This window comes from Rhipicephalus microplus, chromosome X, assembly GCF_043290135.1.
Source record: "Rhipicephalus microplus isolate Deutch F79 chromosome X, USDA_Rmic, whole genome shotgun sequence".
NCBI lineage: Eukaryota > Metazoa > Arthropoda > Arachnida > Ixodida > Ixodidae > Rhipicephalus > Rhipicephalus microplus.
Window position 1 is genome coordinate 506,548,971 of NC_134710.1, and position 21,600 is coordinate 506,570,570.

Genomic DNA, 21,600 nt, shown 5'->3' on the forward strand with positions numbered 1-21,600 from the left:
TTGTCTTGAAGCAGGTATCTGCTAAGAAAAGGGTCAGCATAACGCGATTGAAGGCGGTCAATGATGGTGAGCAGCGACGGATGTTGGCGCTGTTCGTCAGCCACGTTCAGAAAGTCAGTGATGGCTAAAACGCAGGCATCGGATTCCAAATCAGTGGAGCTAGGTGGATCAACAGGGTGCCGGGATAAGCAGTCAGCATCGCTGTGCAGCTTTCCAGATTTGTAAACAACCGAGAACGTGTACTCCTGTAACCGAAGTGCCCATCGGCCGAGTCTTCCTGTAGGGTCCTTAAGCGTCGATAGCCAGCAAAGCGCATGATGGTCCGTGATGACTGCGAACGGACGTCCGTATAAGTACGGACGGAATTTCGCAATAGCCCAAACGAGGGCTAAGCATTCCCGCTCAGTGATGGAATAATTTTGTTCCGCTTGCGACAAAAGACGGCTAGCGTAGGCTATCACACGGTTGGTGCCATTCTGTATCTGAGCGAGTATAGCACCAATGCCATGGCCGCTTGCATCGGTGCGAAGCTCTGTTCGAGCCGCTGGATCAAAATGAGCCAACACAGGTGGTGATGTGAGGGCGGTAATTAGCGACGCGAAGGAATGTTCTTGGTCGCTTCGCCAAGAAAATGCCACATTCTTTTTGAGGAGATCCGTGAGGGGCCTAGCAATATCCGCGAAATTGAAGACAAAGCGGCGGAAGTATGAGCAGAGCCCAATAAAACTGCGAACTTCTTGTGTGGAACGCGGAACCGGGAATTCTCGGACTGCACGGACTTTGTCAGGGTCGGGTTGAACACCAGTGGCGTCAACAAGGTGGCCGAGTAGTTTAATCTGCCGACGTCCAAATGAGCATTTCGACGAATTAAGTTGGAGACCAGCGCAACGAAAAACGTCAAGAATTGCCGAGAGGCGAGACAGGTGGCTTTCGAAGGAGGGCGAGAAAACTATTACATCATCCAGATAGCAGAGGCAGGTCGACCATTTGAAACCGCGAAGAAGAGAGTCCATCATACGTTCAAAAGTAGCCGGGGCATTGCACAAACCAAAAGGCATGAGCTTGAATTGGTAAAGGCCGTCGGGTGTGATGAATGCCGTCTTCTCGCGGTCACGGTCGTCGACCGAAATTTGCCAGTATCCGGATCGAAGGTCAAGGGACGAGAAATAGTTGGCGCCGTAGAGGCAGTCGAGCGCATCATCGATTCGAGGTAAAGGATAAACGTCCTTCTTGGTGATCCGATTCAGGTGGCGATAGTCGACGCAAAAACGCCAGGTGTTGTCCTTCTTTTTAACTAAGACCACAGGGGAGGCCCAAGGACTCGATGACGGCTCAATGACGTCTTTACTGAGCATCTTCTCGACCTCCGTCTGTATTACTTGGCTCTCAGCACGTGACACGCGATAAGGGCGTTTGTGAAGTGGACTGGCGTCGCCGGTGTCGATGCGGTGGGTTACGGCACTTGTGCGGCCCAGGGGACGGTCGTCAACGTCAAAGATATCCAGGTAAGAAAATAGAACACCCCGGAGCGCCGCAACTTGGGATGGTAAGAGGTCACTGGATATCATTTTGTCGAGGAACGCCTTATTTTGCGACGTGATGACAGGTTTCGTCATGGTCTTAGTGTCAGGTGTGAAAGAACAAATCGAACATTCATCAAGGGTGGAAAGATCGGCTAAAGTGATGCCTTGGGGAAGCACTTGGGTCGACGTAGAGAAGTTCAGAACTGGAAGTAGCACCGTGTTGTTAGAAACAACCACTATAGTATGTGGTAGTGCGATGTGGTGCGTAAGAGTCAAATCAATGAGGGGAGCTACCAGATAGTCTCCATCAGGAACGGACGGGAAGGGTGACAGAGGAATGTACATAGCAGCCTGGGGCGGTAGCCGTAGAGACTCCACGGATCGTAGCCGAGTGCGACTTGGAGGAGTGAAATCGGAGCACAAAGGCAATTCGAGCCGTAAGATACTGGTAGAACAATCGATGAGGGCGGAGTGGGCGGTTAAGAAGTCAATTCCAAGGATGACGTCGTGTGGGCAAGCATCGAGGACTGCGAAGAGAACGGAAGTGTGGTGGCCAGCAACAGTAACGCGGGCAGTGCACATACCAAGCACCGATGTTCGACTTCCGTTGGCAACTCGAACAGTAGCGAACATAGCTGGTGTGAGAACCTTTTTCAGGCGAGATCGAAGTGTAGAACTCATAACAGATACTTGGGCACCAGTGTCAATTAGAGCAGTAACGGCGTGGCCATCAACGAACACCCGAAGTAAATTGCGTCTTGAATTTGTAGCCGGTTGAGGGTTTTCGTTCCGAGTCGTCAACGCAGCGCCACCTCCAGGAGCTGCACTCGTCAGTTTCCCGGGGAATGGGCAGAATAAGCCGGTGACGGAGAGCGGCGGCGTTGAGGGGAGCGTGACGGCCGACCCTGAGGTGACGGCGAGCGGCTGGACCAGTTTCTCTGGGCGACGACGTCAGCGTAGGATGGTTCGGAGCGTGGAAATGAACGGCGAGCTGAAGGGTCCAGAGTATGGTCATCCGGAAAACCGAGTTGCGAATAGTGTCCGCGGTCCTGACGGCGATCTACATTACGAAAGCTTGGCCGGAAATACGACCTGTTGCGGCAATGGCGGGAGATGTGCCCAACTCGAGAGCAAGAAAAGCAGATTGGTCGATCATGATGCGTGCGCCACTCAGATGGATTTCGGTAGCGTGGTGGAAACCGAGGAGCCGAAGCTGCCGCAGCGACAAGTGGAGCAGAGTGGTGGTCAGCGTTGTGGACGGGAGTGCTCATGGGCTGCGGCATAAGTTTGGCGGGCTGGGGAACCTGGACGCCTAGGTTAGCAAACTCCTGACGTACGACGGCTTGAATAAGCGAAACTGTTGCCCAGTTGTCTTGCGCAGGGGGCTGATAGGAAGCGGGTGCCATGGCTTCCAGCTCCTGGCGAACAATCCTTGCGATATTGGCAGGAGGGGCGAGTGAACGGGGCGCTGCAGAATCCTCGCAAGACGAAGTCGCAGCAGTGTTTGGTAATCTCGCGATTTGGTGGGTGATTCGCCTGCTTTTAGCTTGCTCAAATCGCCGGCATTCAGATATGATGGAGTCGACAGTGGTGCAGTTCTTGCACATTAGTATGTTGAAAGTATCATCAGCAATGCCTTTCAACACGTTGCTGATCTTGTCCGCCTCGGACATGTTTTTGTCCGTCTTCCGGCACAGTGCCAGTACGTCTTGGATGTACGTGACGTACGACTCCGTCGATGATTGAACACGCGACGCGAGTTCCTGCCTGGCTGCCATCTGACGAGCAACTGACCGACCGAACAAATCGCGAAGTTTTTGCTTGCATGTGTCCCAGCTGGTTAATTATTCTTCATGCGTCTCATACCAGGCGCGTGCCGTACCACGTAGGTAGAATAGAATATTTGCCAGCATAAGCGTTTCGTCCCACCTGTAGTGCTTGCTGACGCGCTCGAATAATGCGAGCCATTCTTCGACGTCCGTGCTGTCCGTCCCGGAAAACGTGCCAGGGTCGAGAAGATGGGGGGGAATCACAGGCGATGGAGCCGGCGCGGATGGCGAGGCCTGAGTGCCAGTTTCAGGCATCGTGGCTGGACAAAGCTGGCGTCCACTGCGGAGTTCCAGAGCCGGGTTGTGTGAAGACCCAGCACCTTCCACCAAAAGATGTTACGGGAAAGATTTATTCACCGAGAGCTGGTCTTGCTAACGGCTTAGAGAGCGCACAGTCAAGCAGGCCAACGGGAGCAACTTCAGAGTCCAACCCACTACCACCTCCTTGTCGTCTCCTTCATTTGGGTGCCAATTCAGCTGTGTCGGTGCGACAGTTCCATACACGTATCAATATATATATATATATATATATATATATATATATATATATATATATATATATTGTTACGTTTCAAAGAGACTGGTAGACGTTGAAAGGTGCCGTTTATTAGGTCGTGAGGGCAGCTCAGAAGCAGCCGACTGGTAAAGATCCTCCTGATCCTCTTCTTCCTTTCGCTCTGGGCGACAAGTGCGTTCACCGTATAGGCTTTTTTGTCTTCGTGTATGTATGCAACATTCCTCTGCGCGCAGACGAAGGCCGCCGCACGAGTCAGTCGAGTTGTCGTGGTGTGTACAGTTTCAGGCGGGTAACATGAACCACTTGAGTTTTGGCAGCTCGTCTACCACTCGCTGTGAGACGAGCTATTACATGGTTGACCTCTGTAAGTCTGTCGACAATGACAAAAGGTCAATCGTAAGTGGCCAAAAACTTTTGGCATAACCCGCGCTTGCGCATTGGAGTCCAAAACCACACCAGATCAACACGGCGATTAATCACTGGTCGATGGTGAATGTCATAGCGTGCCTTCGCTTTGTCTTGCGATGCCAATGTGCGTAGTCGAGCTATGCGACGCGCCTCTTCGGCGAGGCAGAGAGTCTCGGCGACAGAGACGTTGTCGTGGTCACAGAAAGGCAATATTGTGTCGATTGTGTGCCGGGGAGAACGTGCATAAAGCAAAAAGAAAAGGCTATAGCCTGTAATCTCATGCTACGTGGTGTTGAACGCGTAAGTAATGAACGGGAGTACGTCATCCCAGTTCTGGTGGTCGCATGTGACATACATAGACAACATGTTGATAATGGTGCGGTTGGTACGCTCCGTCAGCCCATTAGTTTGGGGGTGGTATGGTGTCGAGTGACGCAGGCGGGATTCACATAAACGGAGTAGCTCCTCCACGACATCCGCTGTGAATTGTCCACGATCACTGATAATCAGGCGAGGTTGGCCATGCCGGAGGAAGACGTACTGTAACAAAAACGACGAGACTTCAGTGGCAGTTGTGGAGGGGACGGCCGCCGTCTCGCAGTAGCGTGTGTGGTAGTCGACGCAAACAATTATCCATCGGTTGCCCTTAGCCGATTTTGGGAAGGGAGCCAGAAAGTCAATGCCCACTTGTTCGAAAGCTGCGCTTGGAGTAGGCATCGGTTGTAGAAGACCAGCTGGATCAGTTGATGGACGTTTGTGACGCTGACATTGCATGCAGCTTGCCACATAAATCTCAACAGAGTTCTGCATACCAGGCCAATAAAAGCGCTCTTTAGTCCGGTGAAGCGTCCGCGCCAAACCCAAATGTCCATATATAGGGTCGTCGTGCTTGACACTCATAATAACTGTTCGGAGGCTCTCCGGGACCACCAGAAGGAAACGCGCGCCACTGCTGGAGAGGTTCCTTTTGAACAACAGTCTATGACGCATACAGAAATGGCGTGCACTAGTGGAAGCGGATGCAGTGGTGAACAGTGGTGCTAGTTTAGCGTGCTTCCGCTGTTCTGCTCTGAAACTGGGATAGTCCGGGAACGTAGGCGACACAGACGCTACAAGCTGGTCAAGGTAATCGGATTCACAGTCTGTTGTGCTAAGTGGCATACGTGAAAGACAGTCCGTGTCAGCATGTCGACGACAACTGTTGTAAGTGACGGTAAAATTGTATTCTTGTAGCCGGAGTGCCCAGTGCGCAAGGCGGCCACAAGGGTCACGAAGGTTGACAAGCCAACACAACAAGTGGTAGTCGGTTACGACTCTGAATGGGCGTCCGTACAGGTAAGACCTAAAACGCTGAATTGCAAATAATACCGCCAGGCATTCTTGTTCCGTAACAGTGTAGTTTTGTTCCGGCCTGCTTAGGGAGCGCCTTGCGTATGCGATGACGTGTTTGCGGTCGCCGTAACGTTGTACTAGGACGGCTCCAATACCTATGCCGCTAGCATCCGTATGAAGCTCTGTTGGAGCAGAAGGACTGAAGTGCTGAAGGATGAGTCGTGACGTCAGCAAAAACTTCAATTGACGGAATGAAGAATCGCACTCCGGAGTCCACTCAAAGGAATTGTCCTTTCGTAAAAGGCATGTTAGAGGATACACAACGTCGGCAAACTTCGGAATAAAGCGGCGGAAGGCCGAACAAAGCCCCAGGAAACTACGAAGCTCCTTGACGGAACGCGGCGCATTGAACGCCTCAACTGCTGCTGTCTTCTGTGGGTCAGGGCGGATGCCATCCTTGTCAACGAGATGCCCGAGCACAAGCGTCTGGCGATCTCCGAAGTGACATTTCTTCGAGTTTAAAATTAGGCCAGCGTTTCGGATGCAATTCAAAACAGTATCCAGACGAGAGTTGTGCTCACTGAACGTGCGGCCAAAGATGACGACGTTGTCGAGGTAGCACATGCAGATGTTCCACTTCAAGCCACGCAGAATGGTGTCCATAAACCTCTCGAACGTTGCCGGTGCATTGCACAGTCCAAATGGCATCACGTTGAATTCAAAGAGCCCATCAGGGGTTACAAAGGCAGTCTTTTCCTTGTCCTCTGGGTGCATCGGAATTTGCCAATAACCGGATCGTAAGTCTATGGAGGAAAAATAAGAGGCCGAATGTAAGCAGTCTATTGCGATCTCTATACGGGGCAGTGGTTATACGTCCTTTTTATTCACGGCATTCAGTCGGCGATAGTCGATGCAAAATCTCCAAGTTCCATCATTCTTCTTAACAAGGATTACCGCTGCTGCCCATGGAGTGGCTGACTCTTGTACCACTTCCTTTTGCATCATTTGCTGCATTTGGTCGTTGATAATTTGTCTTTCTGACGGGGAAACACGATATGGTTTTTGGCGAATCAGTCTTGCCGCGCCAGTGTTGACGGTATGGCGCGTTCGAGACAGGGGGATAGGGATTACTTTGCCCTTCTGCGCAAAGTCAAATACCGAAACGTGCTTCAACAGCACATTCATTAAAGTTCGGCGCTCGCTTGAGCTAAGCGACTTATTTATCGTTGCCATAAGTGCCCCGTCCAAATTGTGACAACCAGTTCCGTCACGTTTTTCCGGCACGTCTGTGAGCTCGACCACTGATAAGATTGCGTGTTCTTTGCTGACCGAAGCTTCAAACCGAATTTCAAACCATTGGGTAGTGTCACAGGCTCAAAGGAACAGTTTACAGTCCATAGGCCAGTTCGTCCGCCATCAATCGACACCATACATTAGAGAACCAACACATTCTTCTTCACGCAGTTTATGTGCATTGGCTCTACGCTCGCATCGAAGCTGTCAGAATCTGCGCCGCGACAAACAACAGGAACACGTACGATAGACAACGCAGGTATGAACGTATCGCCACAGACACACAGCGTAGTTTGGTCATTCGCTGGAGTTTCCAGAAGTTCTGAAGGCGTCTGGCCACTCACAAAGACTTTCCCCGTGCGACAGTCTACAGTGGCACCACATTCTCGCAAGACATCCATGCCGAGAATGACGTCATGTGTCGACCGAGGAATAATCGCAAACTCTGTCGTTATCATAAGGTCTCCCAAAAATACCTCAGCACTACACACACCATAGGGCGCAATGGCTCTCCGCTCACTCCATAGAACGTCGAAGTTTCATCTCAGGTAAAAACAACTTTCCACCCTAACACGTCTTCAAAGGAAGCACTCATCACAAAAATCGTTGCACCTGTGTCCACCAAGGCCATCATAGGCACATAATCCACCAAAACACGCACTTTGTTTTTAAACATACACACAGGAGGTATTTCTCTCAGTAGCACATTTTCAGCCACCTCACCCACATTGGCCGCACTGGCTAGTTTTCTGGTGGCAAAGAGGGCGCTTTGCGACGCAGCGGTGAAGGAGAACGATGAGCACGAGGTTGCGGTGGGGGGTTAAACTCCTGTCAGATGCCGGGGAGTGGTTGCGGAAGTTGCTGGGCCAATAGTTGTCATCAGGTGGTATGTGGGCCGGCCGCCGGACACCATGAGGCTGTTCGAAGGGTCGTGAAAAGTCGGATGGTTGGTGATACCGAGGAGTCACCCCACGGTTGGAAAATCGCGATATGTGGCGTGGGACACTGCAGGAATAGCACACCGGCCGAGGTCGAAACGTCGGTCGCTCGTCGATGAATAGAGCGTCACCATTTCCTCTTGTGTGACGAATGTACTGGTCGGGTGCGTCATACCGAGACGTCAGGTGTCGAAGAGGCATGCGTTGAGAGCGTCGGTCATACCGCGACGCGGGAAATCTGGTCGTCATCCTTGACTGTGGGGCTGGGCTGTACTCCACAGTTGCCGCGCTCATCGTCGGTTGCCATGGGGTCAAAGGAGGCACATCCATAGCCTCACGTGGCAGACACAACTCGCGATGGTCAGCTGTCGAACACGACATTACTCGGTAGGACAGTTCCTCAAGAACATTCTGTCGAATGGTAGAAAAAAGTTCGAGGCCAGGATTTGTGTCCACACTAGCAACAGTTGTAACGTTAGCCAGCCGACCAAACTTGGGCACGATTCGACGCATCTTGAGCGTTTCAAACGTTCGGCAATGCTGAATGACGTCGGACACAGAACTGAGGCTTCCTTTTCCAATTAGAAAATTATACACGTCCTCAGCAATCCCTTTGAGCAGATGCCCAACTTTGTCCTCTTCCGACATGGTAGCATAGACCACCTTGCACAGCCTTAACACTTCTATGTAAGTGGTGCATGTCTCACCTGGTAGCTGTGCCTGTTGCGACAGTGTTTGCTCAGCCCGCTTCTTTCTAGCAACCGAGTCGCCGAAACACGTCCTGAGCACTTCAACAAAAAGATCCCACGTCGTGAGTGTGTCCTCGTGGTTCTCGTACCATACCAGTGCGGTGTCGGTCAAGGAGAACACTACGTTGGCTATCATAGCGGCTGCATCCCAACCGTTGGACTTGCCCACACGTTTGTACTTGGTGAGTCAGGCGTCGACATCTTCGGCTTTTCCTCCGAAGGGCGGTGGAACTCGGTAGTATGGAAGCGGGCCAGATGGTGCCGTTCTGGAAACGCCTGCTTCTTCGGGCATGTCGAAGTCACTCATGGCAGATGGTGGGAGACCGGCAAGTCGACGGCTTCGTCGAAGCTGTGGCAGTGATCGTTCCGTAGTCGAAGCGCTTACCCAGCTCCTCCACCACTATGTTACGTTTGAAAGAGACTGGTAGACGTTGAAAGGGGCCGTTTATTAGGTCGTGAGGGCAGCTCAGAAGCGGCCGACTAGTTAAAGATCCTCCTGATCCTCTTCTTCCTCTCTCGCTCTGGGCGACAAGGGCGATCACCGTATACGCTTCTTTGTCTTCGTGCATGTATGCAACAATATAAATATATATATATATATATATATATATATATATATATATATATATATATATATATATATATATATATATATATATATATATATATATATATAAAGGAGCACACCTACGAAAATTTGATAGTTGTTTACGTATCGGCCGTGGCACGGTCTTCGTCAGGATTAACAGAAATACGAGTATGTGGCCACTTTTATGGGCAGGCATGAACACGTCAGTACAAAACACGTGCGATCAGCATGTGAATGTCACAAAAATTCTTTGAAACAGCCATGACTACACTAAAAAAGCCATTAAAAATGCAATACAATAGATAACATTGTGAGCATGTAAAAGGCATTTGTAAAATTCACCATTGACGACGAGGCTCACGCAAGAAAAATAAAATAAAAAAATAAATAAATACGTGATAGCCTTTAGGAAGTATAGATTACGTTAGGGAGGCTTCTTCAAATATTTCTCGAAATCGTGGACGTCAGGGCATCGTGGAAAGGCAAGACACTTTGCCTACGCATTCGGTACTGCTGGATAACAGACTGTTGAACTTGCGAATCAAGAACGATTCTCGAATTTCGCTATCAAGGTGCGATTTAAAGCCCGGTTCTAATAGTGTCACCATAATGTTGTCAAACGAATGACCTGGTAGATGAAAATGCTTGGACAATGGAAGATGTGGCAAACTGTTTACGTGTGATTTGTGGTTGTTGAAACGGATGCGAAAAGATGTCTCGGTTTGACCGATGTATTGCATGTGGCAGATGGAGCATTCAAATAAGTAAATGATGTTGCTGCTATCGCAGTTTAAGTCCCCTTTAATCCTAACTGAAAAGTTTGATGCCGTGCTTTTAGCAACAGTCGCAGTGGTCATGTGCGCACAAACTTTACATCGCGTTTTTTTACAGGGGTGACAACCTACTGGAGCAATAAATCTAGTCTTGGAGGAAGTTACCATGTCGCGCAAGTTCCTTGATCTCCGATATACAACCCGCGGTGATTCAGTGAAGACGTCCTCAAGGCGATTACTCTGTGTCAGTAAGTTGAAATGTTTTCTGAGTATATGCGACACGTTAGGAATAGATGAAGATTGCGTTAGAACGAGGTTGGTTCGGGAAGGTGGCGCTAATCGCTTGTCCTTTCTGATGAGCTTTTTCCGATAGAGGCATTTGGCTCGTTGGAGAGCGTCGTCAAATATTTGTGAAGGATATTGTTGTTCGGTAAATGCTTGACGGAGCTGGTCACATTTGCGAGTGAAATCCCTGTTGTCCAAACAATTCTTTTAAAACGGATAGCTTGGCTATAGGGGATAGTTGTTTTGCAGTGTTTGGCATGGATACTTTTAAAATGACGATATTTTTGTCGGTCAGTGGGCTTCCTGTATTGGTTGGTCGTTAGTTTACCATTGCTTAAAGCTACATTGACGTCAAGGACGTTTATGGTGACTGGTGAATGAGAGTGGGAAAAGGAGATGGATGGTTCTACTTTGTTGAAGTCTGCAATGAAAGATTGTAATGCCGCTTCACCATGGTGCGAAATTAAGAAAATGTCGTCAATGAAGCGTTTGTAATAAAGTGGTTTTTTAGGTCACGAGTGGCGAGAAAGTTATTTTCTAGAATGCCCATGAAGATGTTCGCATAATTGGGACCTATTTTTGTGCCCATCGAGGTGCCGCTGGTTTGAAAATAATGTTCACCGTTAAATTCAAAGTTGTTAAGCTCGAGTATCAGTGATAAAATAGTGCCCTAGGTGGAACCGTCAATGGGTTTCTCATTTACCGAGTCATTGTATGCTTGGAGTACAGAACGAATCCCGTCCATATGGGGTATATTTGTGTACAGTGACACCACATCTAATGTGACCAGAAGAGCCTCACTCGGAACAAGAATATTTACAATGTCACGCAGAAAGTGATTAGTGTTCTTGATATATGAAGAAAAGTTAGGAGGAATTGAACTAATTAAGCTGTCTGCATATCGAGACAGGCTTCCTGTGATGGTTCCTATTCCTGAAATTATTGGCCGGCCTGGATTATCTTGTTTATGAATTTTAGGCAGCAGATAAAATCTACCAGCTACCGGACTCAGGGGGACTAAGTATTTAAGCGCAGTCTCTGGAATTTAATTTTTTCTTACAAGCTCTTTTAAAGTTTCTTTTACTTTGGTCTTGAATTCCTCTTTTGGGTCGTAGCTCAAATGTCTGTAAAATGTGTGGTCATTTAATTGCCTCTGGGCCTCACGAAGGTAATCAGCCTTATTCATTATTACGATTGCTCCCCCTTTATCGGCCAGTTTGATGACGATGTCGTCTCCACAAGCCAGGGTCTGGATCGCTTGCTTTTCTTTCTCACTTAGGTTGCGGTGAAACGGCGATTGCTTCGTGTATGCTTCGAGTACATCTCGCTGCACTGCTCGGATGTAAATAACGAGACATTTCTCCTTTTGGGAAGGGGGAGTCCAGTGCTTAGTAGAAAAAAAATGCCGTTCTGATTGATGGAGGCCGATTATGAAAGTATTCGCGTAAACGCATGCTTCTTTCAAAATTGTGTAAGTCACTGATTAGTTGGAATTCATTGTATCCTCCTGTGGCAGGACGAAATTTCAAAGCACGGGAAAGAACGCTCAATTATTCGGCCGATAACGTAACACTAGATATATTTACTATCTTTACAGCTTCTGCGGAGGACGAATGCACTGAAGACGTTGCGTCATCAGGAGTGCTGACGCTTGTGCAAATGTTATTGCACATGAACTTTTTATATTTTTTGACGCCGAACTCGCGAATATTTTCTTGCCTGTAGTTATCAAGCGACGCTCTTTCATCGGCAGTGAAATTCCGCGTAGCAAAGAGTCGGTTCTCTTTGTTCCTTAGCTGTTTTCGTGATGACTCATACTGGTTAGTGACAATGCGCGTGAGTTCCAGAGACGCTTGTTTGAGTGTGTTGCCCCATCTGGAGAGATTATTGCTAGTCATTTCAGACGTGGCAGGCCTTAAGTTAAGGCTTAAACCTTTAGGTACTGTTGATGTAGCAATATACATTTTTAAGGTGGAAGCATGCAGGTCGCAGCGAATACGCTTTTTGATTACTTTTCTAAGCTTCAAAAAGTGCACTGAGGCATCTCCAAAGGAAGCCTTACTCCGGCTAGGTGGTAGTCATTCGGTTGCTTGGGTGAGATTAGGCCGCTTGCTTCTGAATTAATACCTTGACTGGGACGACGTGGCACCGCTGGGAGGCGGAGAAGCGGCCGGTGTTGCCTTTCTGCTCACTGGATTGTTCGTAACCCTGTAAAAGACACTGCTTTGTCTGTCATCGTCGTGGTAATTGTCCTTGCTGGTGTCTTGTTTCTCGTTGTCAGGCTGGTCGTTGTGTTGGTTGAAGGTACACAGCTTGGCGATGTCTTTTTTGTTGGTGTCAACTCATTCACTGCATCTTTCGTGATTGCCTTGTTCTCAGAAGCCCTGCTGGTCGATGGCCGCCTTGTCGTTGGCTTGCTTGTCGCTGCCCTGCTTCCATGTGTGTTGTTTGCTGTTGTCACAATTGATCGGCCTGTCGCTGAGCGAATTTTTATCGCTTCGATACCACTTGGTGGCATTTTCGCAGAGGGTGCAGCCACTTTCTCAGATGACGGAAGACTGTCGTGAGAACGAGCTTTCGTGGCACGAGACACATTACAAATAGTTCCGCTGCTTGTGCAGTCTTCCCAAGCAGCCGATGACGCATCATGTGGATTTTTGAAGCACAACTGTCGAAAGTGACAGGCAAGTAGGGCAAAGCCCTCGAAACTTGGGTGGAGATCGTCACTTGAGAGTACACAAGATGGCGAAAGCCATTCAAATCCATGATCGACGTTAAATACCAGATTTGAACGTTGGCCAAAGTTCAAAAGGAGCTGATTGAAAAATCTTGGAGACTTGTTGCAACGTTGCACAAAGACTTCGTGTCTGCTACCTTGACGGCGGTTGCAGGATCGTGGCAGGACCAGGCTTGCGTATATTCGACGTATAGCGCGGCGCCGTTTCGTTACGATATCCAACATCTCGCGGTACCTGGCAAAAGCCACGTTGCCGCAACACTTTGGGATGTCATTGCTGCCAACGTGAAGGATGAGCGTTTCCGTTAATGGAGGCACGAAATCCAATAGTGAACTTACATCACTGATGGTAGCACCACTCTGAGAGATGAAGGCTGGCGTACCCGCATGAAGCGGATCAAAAAGCTGGTATAGGTATTTCATCTGCGAGTCACACAAAATTGCTGTCGATGTGACACTCTTAGGGTATATGCAGTCAACAATTTTCGTAGTGGCTTTTCTAGGACCCATAGTAGTAAAATTATTCAAAAAAGAAATTCTGTGGGTCCGGTGCAAATCAAATTAGGGATAGAGGAGCACACCTACGAAAATTTGATAGTTGTTTACTCTACGTATCGGCCGTCGCACGGCCTTCGTCAGGATTAACAGAAATACGAGTATGTGGCCGCTTTTATGGGCAGACATGAACACGTCAGTAAAAAACACGTGCGATCAGCATGTGAGTGTCACAAAAATTCTTTAAAACAGCCGTGACTACACTAAAAAAACAATTAAAAATGTAATACAATAGACAAGATTGTGGGCATGTAAAAGGCATTTGTAACATTCACCATTGACGACGAGGCTCACGCGTGAAAAAAATAATGAATAAATAAATATGTGATAACCTTTATAAAGTAAAGAATACGTTAGGGATGCTTCTTTAAATATTTCTCAAAATTGCGGACGTCAGGGCATCGTGGAAAAGCATGACACTTTGCCTACGCATTCGTTAATGCCGGATGACAGACTGTTGAACTTGTGAATCAAGAACGATTCTCGGATTTCAAGATCATGGTGCAATTTAAAGCCTGATTCTTATAGTGTCACCATATTCTTGTCAAACGAATGACCTGGTAGATGAAAATGCTTGGACAATGGAAGATGTGGCAAACTGCTTACGTGTGATTTGTGGTTGTTGAAACGGATACGAAAAGATGTCTCGTATTGACCGATGTATTGCATGTGGCAGATTGAGCATTCAAGTAAGTAAATGATGTTGCTGCTATCTCAGTTTAAGTCCCCTTTAATCTTAGGTGAAAAGTTAGATGCCGTGCTTTTAGCAAAAGTCGTTGTGGTCATGTGCGCACAAACTTCACATCGCGTTTTTTTACAGGGGTGACAACCAAATGGAGCAATGAATCTAGTCTTGGACGAAGTTGAGCGTTCTTTCCCGTGGTTTGAACTTTTGTCCTGCCAATGGAGGATACAATGAATTCCAACTAATCAGTGACTTACACAATTTTGAAAGAAGCATGCGTTTACGCGAATACTTTCATAATCGGCCTCCATCTATCAAAACCGCATTTTTTTCTACTAAGCACTTGATTCCTTCTTCCCAAAGGGATAAATATCTCGATATTTACATCCGAGCAGTGTAGCGAGATGTACTCGAAGCATACAAGAAGCAATCGCCGTTTCACCGCAACCTAAGCGACAAAAAAAAAAAAGAAAACGATCAATCCAGACTCTGGCTTGCCGAGAAGACATCGTCATCAAAGCGGCCGATAAAGGGGGAGCAATCGTAATAATGAATGAGGCTGATTACCTTCGTCAGGCCCACAGGCAATTAAATGACCACACATTTTTCAAACATTTGAGCTACGAGCCAAGCGAGGAATTCAAGGCCAAAGTAAAAGAAACTTTGAAAGAGCTTGTAAGAAAAAATAAAATTCCAGAAGCTGCGCTTCAATCCTTAGTCCCCCTAAGTCCGGTAGCTGGTAGATTTCATCTGCTTCCTAAAATTCATAAACAAAATAATACAGGCCCGCCAATAATTTCAGGAATAGGAACCATCACAGAAAGCCTTTCTCGATATGCCGACAGCTTAATTAGTTCAATTCCTCCTAACTCTTCTTCATATATCAAGGACACTAATCACTTTCTGCGTGACATTGTAAATATGCGTGTTCCGAGTGAGGCTCTTCCGCTCACACTAGATGTGGTGTCACTGTACACAAATATACCCCATGTGGACGGGATTCGTTCTGTACTCCAAGCATACAATGACTCGGTAAATGACAAAGCCATCGATGGTTCTACGTTGGGCACTATTTTATCACTGATACTCGAGCTTAACAACTTTGAATTTAATGGTGAACATTATGTTCAAACCAGTGGCACCTCGAAGGGCACAAAAATAGGTCCAAATTATGCGAACATCTTCATGGGCATTCTAGAAAATAACTTTCTCGCCACTCGTGACCTTAAACCACTTTATTACGAACACTTCATTGACGACGTTTTTTTCAATTTGGCACCATGTTGAAGCGGCATTACATTCTTTCATTGCAGACTTCAACAAAGTAGAACCATCCTTCTCCTTTTCCCACTCTTATTCACCAGTCACCCTAAACTTCCTTGACGCTAATGTAGCTTTAAGCATTCGTAAACTAACGACAAACCTTTACAGGAAGCCCACTGACCGACAAAGATATTGTGATGGGGCGAGGTCCAGGCGAGGTCTAGGCATTTTTATTCCCATCTGCTTTCCGAACAGGTCTAACATTTTCTCCCTGCACACTGCCAAACTCCAAAGTTCTGTTTCATATGGTTCTCATACCACAATTTGGCGGTTCCCCTAAGATAGAATAACAGATTTGCCAGCATAAGAGTCGGACCCCATCGGTATCGAGTACTCATACGTTCGTACTCTGCCAGCCAATCTTCAACGTCAACTTCATCTGGATCGCCGGAACCGCTGAAAGTGCCAGGATCCCGCGAGGGGTTCGAGCACGAAGGTTGTGATCGCAGAAGGAGATGTAGTTACCGCATTATTTCTGGCCGCAGGAACACCAGGAGTAGATGCAGACGCCGTACTCTCCGTCATCGTTGTGGAATGACCCTTCAAACGTCGGCCGCTGCGAAGTTCCGTTGCGAGGCGGTTACCCAGCACCTCCACCAAATGTGACGGGGCTTACAGGATAGCATCCACCGAGAATCCGCAGCCGAAAAAGATGTATGAGTTGCCTCTCGCGCAAGTGCCTAACGCACAGGCGTCTTCTTCATCTTCGCTATGTGCCACGCTTGCTCCTGTCAATGATGCACCGTAAGAATATCTTCATTTTAAAAGTAGCCATGTGAAACACTGCAAAACAAGTATCCCCTTTTGCCAAGCTATCCGTTTTAAAAGAATTGTTTCGGACAACAGGGATTTCACTCGCAACTGTGGCCAGCTCCGTAAAGCATTAACCAAACAACCATATCCTTCACAAATAATTGACGACGCTCTCCAACGGCCAATTGCCTCGATCGGAAAGAGCTCATCAGTAAGGACAAGCGATTAGCGCCACCTTCCCGAACCAACCTCGTTCTAACGCATTCTGCATCTATTCGTAACGTGTCGCATATACTCAGAAAACATTACAACTTACTGACACAGAGCGATCAGCTTACGGACATCTTCCCTGAATCACCGCGGGTTGACTATCGGAGATCAAGGAACTTGCGCGACATGATAACTTCTTCGAAGACTAGATTCATTGCTTCAGTTGGTTGTCACCCCTGTAAAAAAACGCGATGTAATTTTGTGTGCACATGACCACTGCGACTGTTGCTAAAAGCACGGCATCTAACTTTTCACTTAGGATTAAAGGGGCATAAAACTGCGATAGCAGCAACATCATTTACTTACTTGAATGCTCAATCTGCCACATGCAATGCATCGGTCAAACCGAGACATCTTTTCGCATCCGCTTCAATAACCTAAATGACACGTAAACAGTTTGCCACATCTTCCATTGTCCAAGCATTTTCATCTACCAGGTCATTCGTTTGACAAGATTATGGTGACACTATTAGAATCGGGCTTTAAATCGCACCATGATCGCGAAATTCAAGAATCGTTCTTGATTCAAAAGTTCAACAGTCTGTTATCCGACATTAACGAATGCGTAGGCAAAGTGTCATGCCTTTCCACGATGTCCTGACGTCCGCAAGTTTGAGAAATATTAAAGAAGCATCCCTAATGTATTCTATACTTCCTAAAGGTTATCACACATTTATTTTTTTTCATGCGTCAGCCTCGTCGTCAATGGTGAATGTTACAAATGCCTTTTACATGCCCACAATCTTGTCTATTGTATTACATATTTTAATAGTTTTTTTACTGTAGTCACGGCTGTTTCAAAGAATTTGGCACTCGCATGCTGATCGCACGTGTTTTTTAGTGACATGTTCATGCCTGCCCAAAAAGCGGCCACATACTCGTATTTCTGTTAATCCTGACGAAGGCCGTGCCACGGCCGAAACGTAGTGTAAACAACTATCAAATTTTCGTAGGTGTGCTCCTTTATTCCTAATTATATTTGCACCTGACCGACAGAATTTTTTTTGAATATATATATATATATATATATATATATATATAAAATAAGGGAAAGAAGTGTATACCTAAGGGCTCGTTTTTCCGTGTTTTTAACACAATAATAATGAGATATAAGAGACAGTAATGCCAAGGAATGTACAGGGGAAGTTATTAACATTAATGGAATGTAAATAAGAAGAAAGAAAAGTGGATGAAAAAATTACCAACTGTAAGCAGGAATCGAACCTACGACCTTCGAATTACGCGTTCGATGCTCTAACCACTGAGCTATTACAGCGGCACTCCCTCCATCCACTTTTTTGGGTTTATCTGTGAATTTAGAAGTAGGAGCGACAGTCAGCGCCATCTATAAGCCAAACAACGAGTGTGAAAACACTCTTATGCGCATGTTTGGCGTCACGTAGCACGTGAACTTATTATGAGCGGGCAGCTGATTAATTCCATTAATGTTAATAACTTCCCCTGTACATTCCTTGGCATTACTGTCTGTTATATCTCATTATTATTGTGTTAAAAACACGGAAAAACGAGCCCTTAGGTATACACTTCTTTCCCTTATTTCATTGAACGAGGGTCTCGTACTGGCAGACTTGGTGTGTTTAGGTTGTATAAGAGGGACAATTAATCAGCTGCCCGCTCATAATAAGTTCACGTGCTACGTGACGCCAAACATGCGCATAAGAGTGTTTTCACACTCGTTGTTTGGCTTATAGATGGCGCTGACTGTCGCTCCTACTTCTAAATTCACAGATAAACCCAAAAAAGTGGATGGAGGGAGTGCCGCTGTAATAGCTCAGTGGTTAGAGCATCGAACGCGTAATTCGAAGGTCGTAGGTTCGATTCCTGCTTACAGTTGGTAATTTTTTCATCCACTTTTCTTTCTTCTTATTTACATTCCATTAATGTTAATAACTTCCCCTGTACATTCCTTGGCATTACTGTCTGTTATATCTCATTATATATATATATATATATATATATATATATATATATATATATATATATATATACAGGAATATAAAATTCAAGGTGCAACAGCGTTATACAATATTGAAGTGCAACGTAATCAGGTTATCACGAAAAGTTTCATGGTTACAAATAAATACAACATGATCCGGAAGACCGTTCCAATATGCAATGGCTCGAGGTAGTCATGAAAAGGTAAATGCCTGCGTGTGACCATGAATGCGCATAAAACTACGTGCATTGTGAATGCGCTGGGAAGTGCGCGCAGGAGAATAAAGTGGCAAACAGTGAATTTCGTTATTATAAATGTACCTGTGAAACAGACATAAAAGAGCAATGTTGCGGCATATTTCTTGTGAATGAAATGCAAGGTCTTGTTTTATTAGGGCAATGCTTGAATGATAGTCGTAGTTTCCGGAGATGAATCTCGCTGCCCTATTCTGGATTGCTTCCAACATACGTACCAGGTAATCTTGATATGGTGGCCATGTAGATGATGCATACTCTAGCTGTGGGCGAACATAAGTAATATATGATTACTAAGTTAGATTGAAGAATAGAGTTATCATTGTTATTAGTTATTTCATGGCTTAAAACAGTCATCAGCAAATAGTTTAATGAGACTATTATTTACTGTAGGTAAGTCATTAATGTAATATAGAAATAACAATGAGCCGAGGACAGGGCTTTGAGTGGTTCCCGACTTTACTTCACAACAAGCGGATGCAGCATCAAGTTACAAATTGTGTAATATTAATTAGAGAACATTTTATCCAGTTCAAGATGCTAAGGTCAATGATACGAATACTAAGCTGGAGAACTAGTGAGCGATGAGACACCTTGTCACGAGCTTTAGCAAAATCTAAATAAATACAGTGAATATTTTGGCCTTTGTCTAAAGTAGACGAAATCTTATGGTTAAACAATATCAGTGTTGTTTCACATGAGTAGTTCTTGCAAAACCCATGCCGAAATGAGGTAAAATAAAACGTTTGATGTGAGGAAGGAAACAAGATTAGTAAATGGGACGTGATGCTTAAGCGATCCTGCCTGCGCTCAATGCGGGATCGTCTGCTGTTGCCTGGTCAGTTTAGGGTGCGGTTCTGGCCGTTCGCACCATTCTTCTTGGTGTACCGGGTAATGTCCCGAAGGCTGGTACCCGGGTGCAGTTGGTCTTGCCGTTCTTGCTCGGCCCAGGTTAACATTTCTCAGGCATAGTAGTCAGCGATGATATTGCCTGCTACCTGTGAGTGAGCCGGGACCCACACAAGCTCCACAGAAACATGAATTTAGTAACATGATATGTGGGACACCACACATGTCTGTGCACAGAAATTTCTGAGCTTTTTTTTAACTATTGCAACTGGTGTACAGTCAAACCCCTTTATCTCTGTTTGTTGTCACAATTTTATTGCAGCGAGAACTGAAAAATATGCAAATCTTCCAGTTACACAGCGCAACCAAAATTTATTTAAGGTTGCTGGTCAGCTTGTTCTGTTTTATATAATGACGTTGCTTTGAAGGAGTTTGATGGCTGACCACTTAGTACGCTTTGCATAGCTTCGTCATAGTCACGGGTGCTTAAGAATGTGTGAACGATGTTAAAAGCATCAAAAACTTCACCCAAACTTGCTTTGTGGCCTTCCTCACTTTTGCTCCTCATTTTTCTTTTCGCACAGTAGGAGAGGTGTGCGAACGCCCCTGCAACTTCGTTAAGTCACAATATATGTGGTTAAAAGCACACTTCCTCTCTATTTCTCTCCTCGAGCCTCTCTGAGGCTGGCGCCAAGTTGGTTTTGGCTAGATGCTGTCACGTAGGACCACTCGCAGCCCTCGTTTGTTTACAGTCACCCTCAGTTTCCAACTTTGCTTTAGAAGTACGGATTCGGTGGTGTACAACGCATCTGTTTTTGGATATGCTCCTGTTCTTCAGGGCGGGTTGAGCTGTGAAATACATTTCGACCTTGAATGACGTTGCTGTTTGATGCCATCAGTGCCTGTTGCACCTTCTGATGCCAGAATAAGTCTAGTGTTGACCGAAAGCATTTCGTGATGCCTTCGGTTAAGTGTAACGGGTTGCAACAAAAGACACGGTTGCATAGAATCAGAAGTAAGAATTTCAGGCAGCCCCGCCACGGTGGTATAGTGGTTAAGGCACTCGGCTGTTCATCCGCAGATCGCGGGATTGCATCTCAGCTGCAGCGGCAGCGGAGGCGGAAATGTTGTAGGCCGGTGTGCTCAGATTAGGGTGCACGTTAAAGAACCCCAGGTGGTCTAAATTTGTGGAGCCCTTCACTATGGCGTCTCTCATAATCTTATGGTGGTTTTAGAAGGGTAAACCCCACATATCAATCAATCAAATCAATAAAATCAGAATTTCAGGCAGACATTTTCCACTTGACTTTGCGATATAAGTTTCAAGTCTATCACTATAAGTATGTGTCAAGGCTCGCTTAATTAAAGCCTGCTTTAACACTGTAACATGACCTACCATGTCGTTGAGTGCGTTCATCGTTTAGGAAACTCATGTAGACGTGCCATTACGCGCGGCGGTCTTCGTGCTATTCAATGTGAAAATTTAAATCAACCACGAGAGCTCTTGTGAAGAAATTGCTTATGGTGGCATGCTAGTTCATTCATTTGCTAGCAAGTTATTTCAGCGGTATAGTTTGTATGTCAGACACCTCCACAAGGCGCTTCTGCAAAATATGACTGGTGCATCTAACCACTTAACGAAATAACAACTTTCATTTGAATGTATCAGCTATAAATTGTGTGCACCAAAAAACTATCAAGTATGCCATCTGATGCACTGTTAATGTGAAAACCTTAGATGCCTCCCCCAAACAATAAAATTTGCCGTCGGCAACATCACCGTCGTATGTCGACAGCATTAATGCGAGCTCTTGCTTATACTGACAGTCATTGTGTGTGCTCTCTGAACATGTTGTATACCTTATGCAGCACTTCAAAGAGCTCTTATTGGCCAACGTGACACTAGTTCAGATAATTTTATGGTGAGTTTTACAGCAGGTGTGCAAGCTCTTATAGCACTGCCTGGCAAGCAAACGCTCTC

At 46.3% G+C, this 21,600-nt stretch overlaps 2 non-coding genes across 2 annotated transcripts; one reads left to right on the forward strand and one right to left on the reverse strand.

Moving 5' to 3' along the window:
- Positions 1 to 17,762: 17,762 nt before the first annotated feature.
- TRNAT-CGU (transfer RNA threonine (anticodon CGU)) lies at positions 17,763 to 17,835 on the reverse strand. The gene has a single exon. It is a non-coding gene; the product is annotated as a tRNA-Thr (tRNA).
- A 505-nt stretch (positions 17,836 to 18,340) lies between these two features.
- Positions 18,341 to 18,413, forward strand: TRNAT-CGU (transfer RNA threonine (anticodon CGU)). The gene has a single exon. It is a non-coding gene; the product is annotated as a tRNA-Thr (tRNA).
- Positions 18,414 to 21,600: the final 3,187 nt, after the last annotated feature.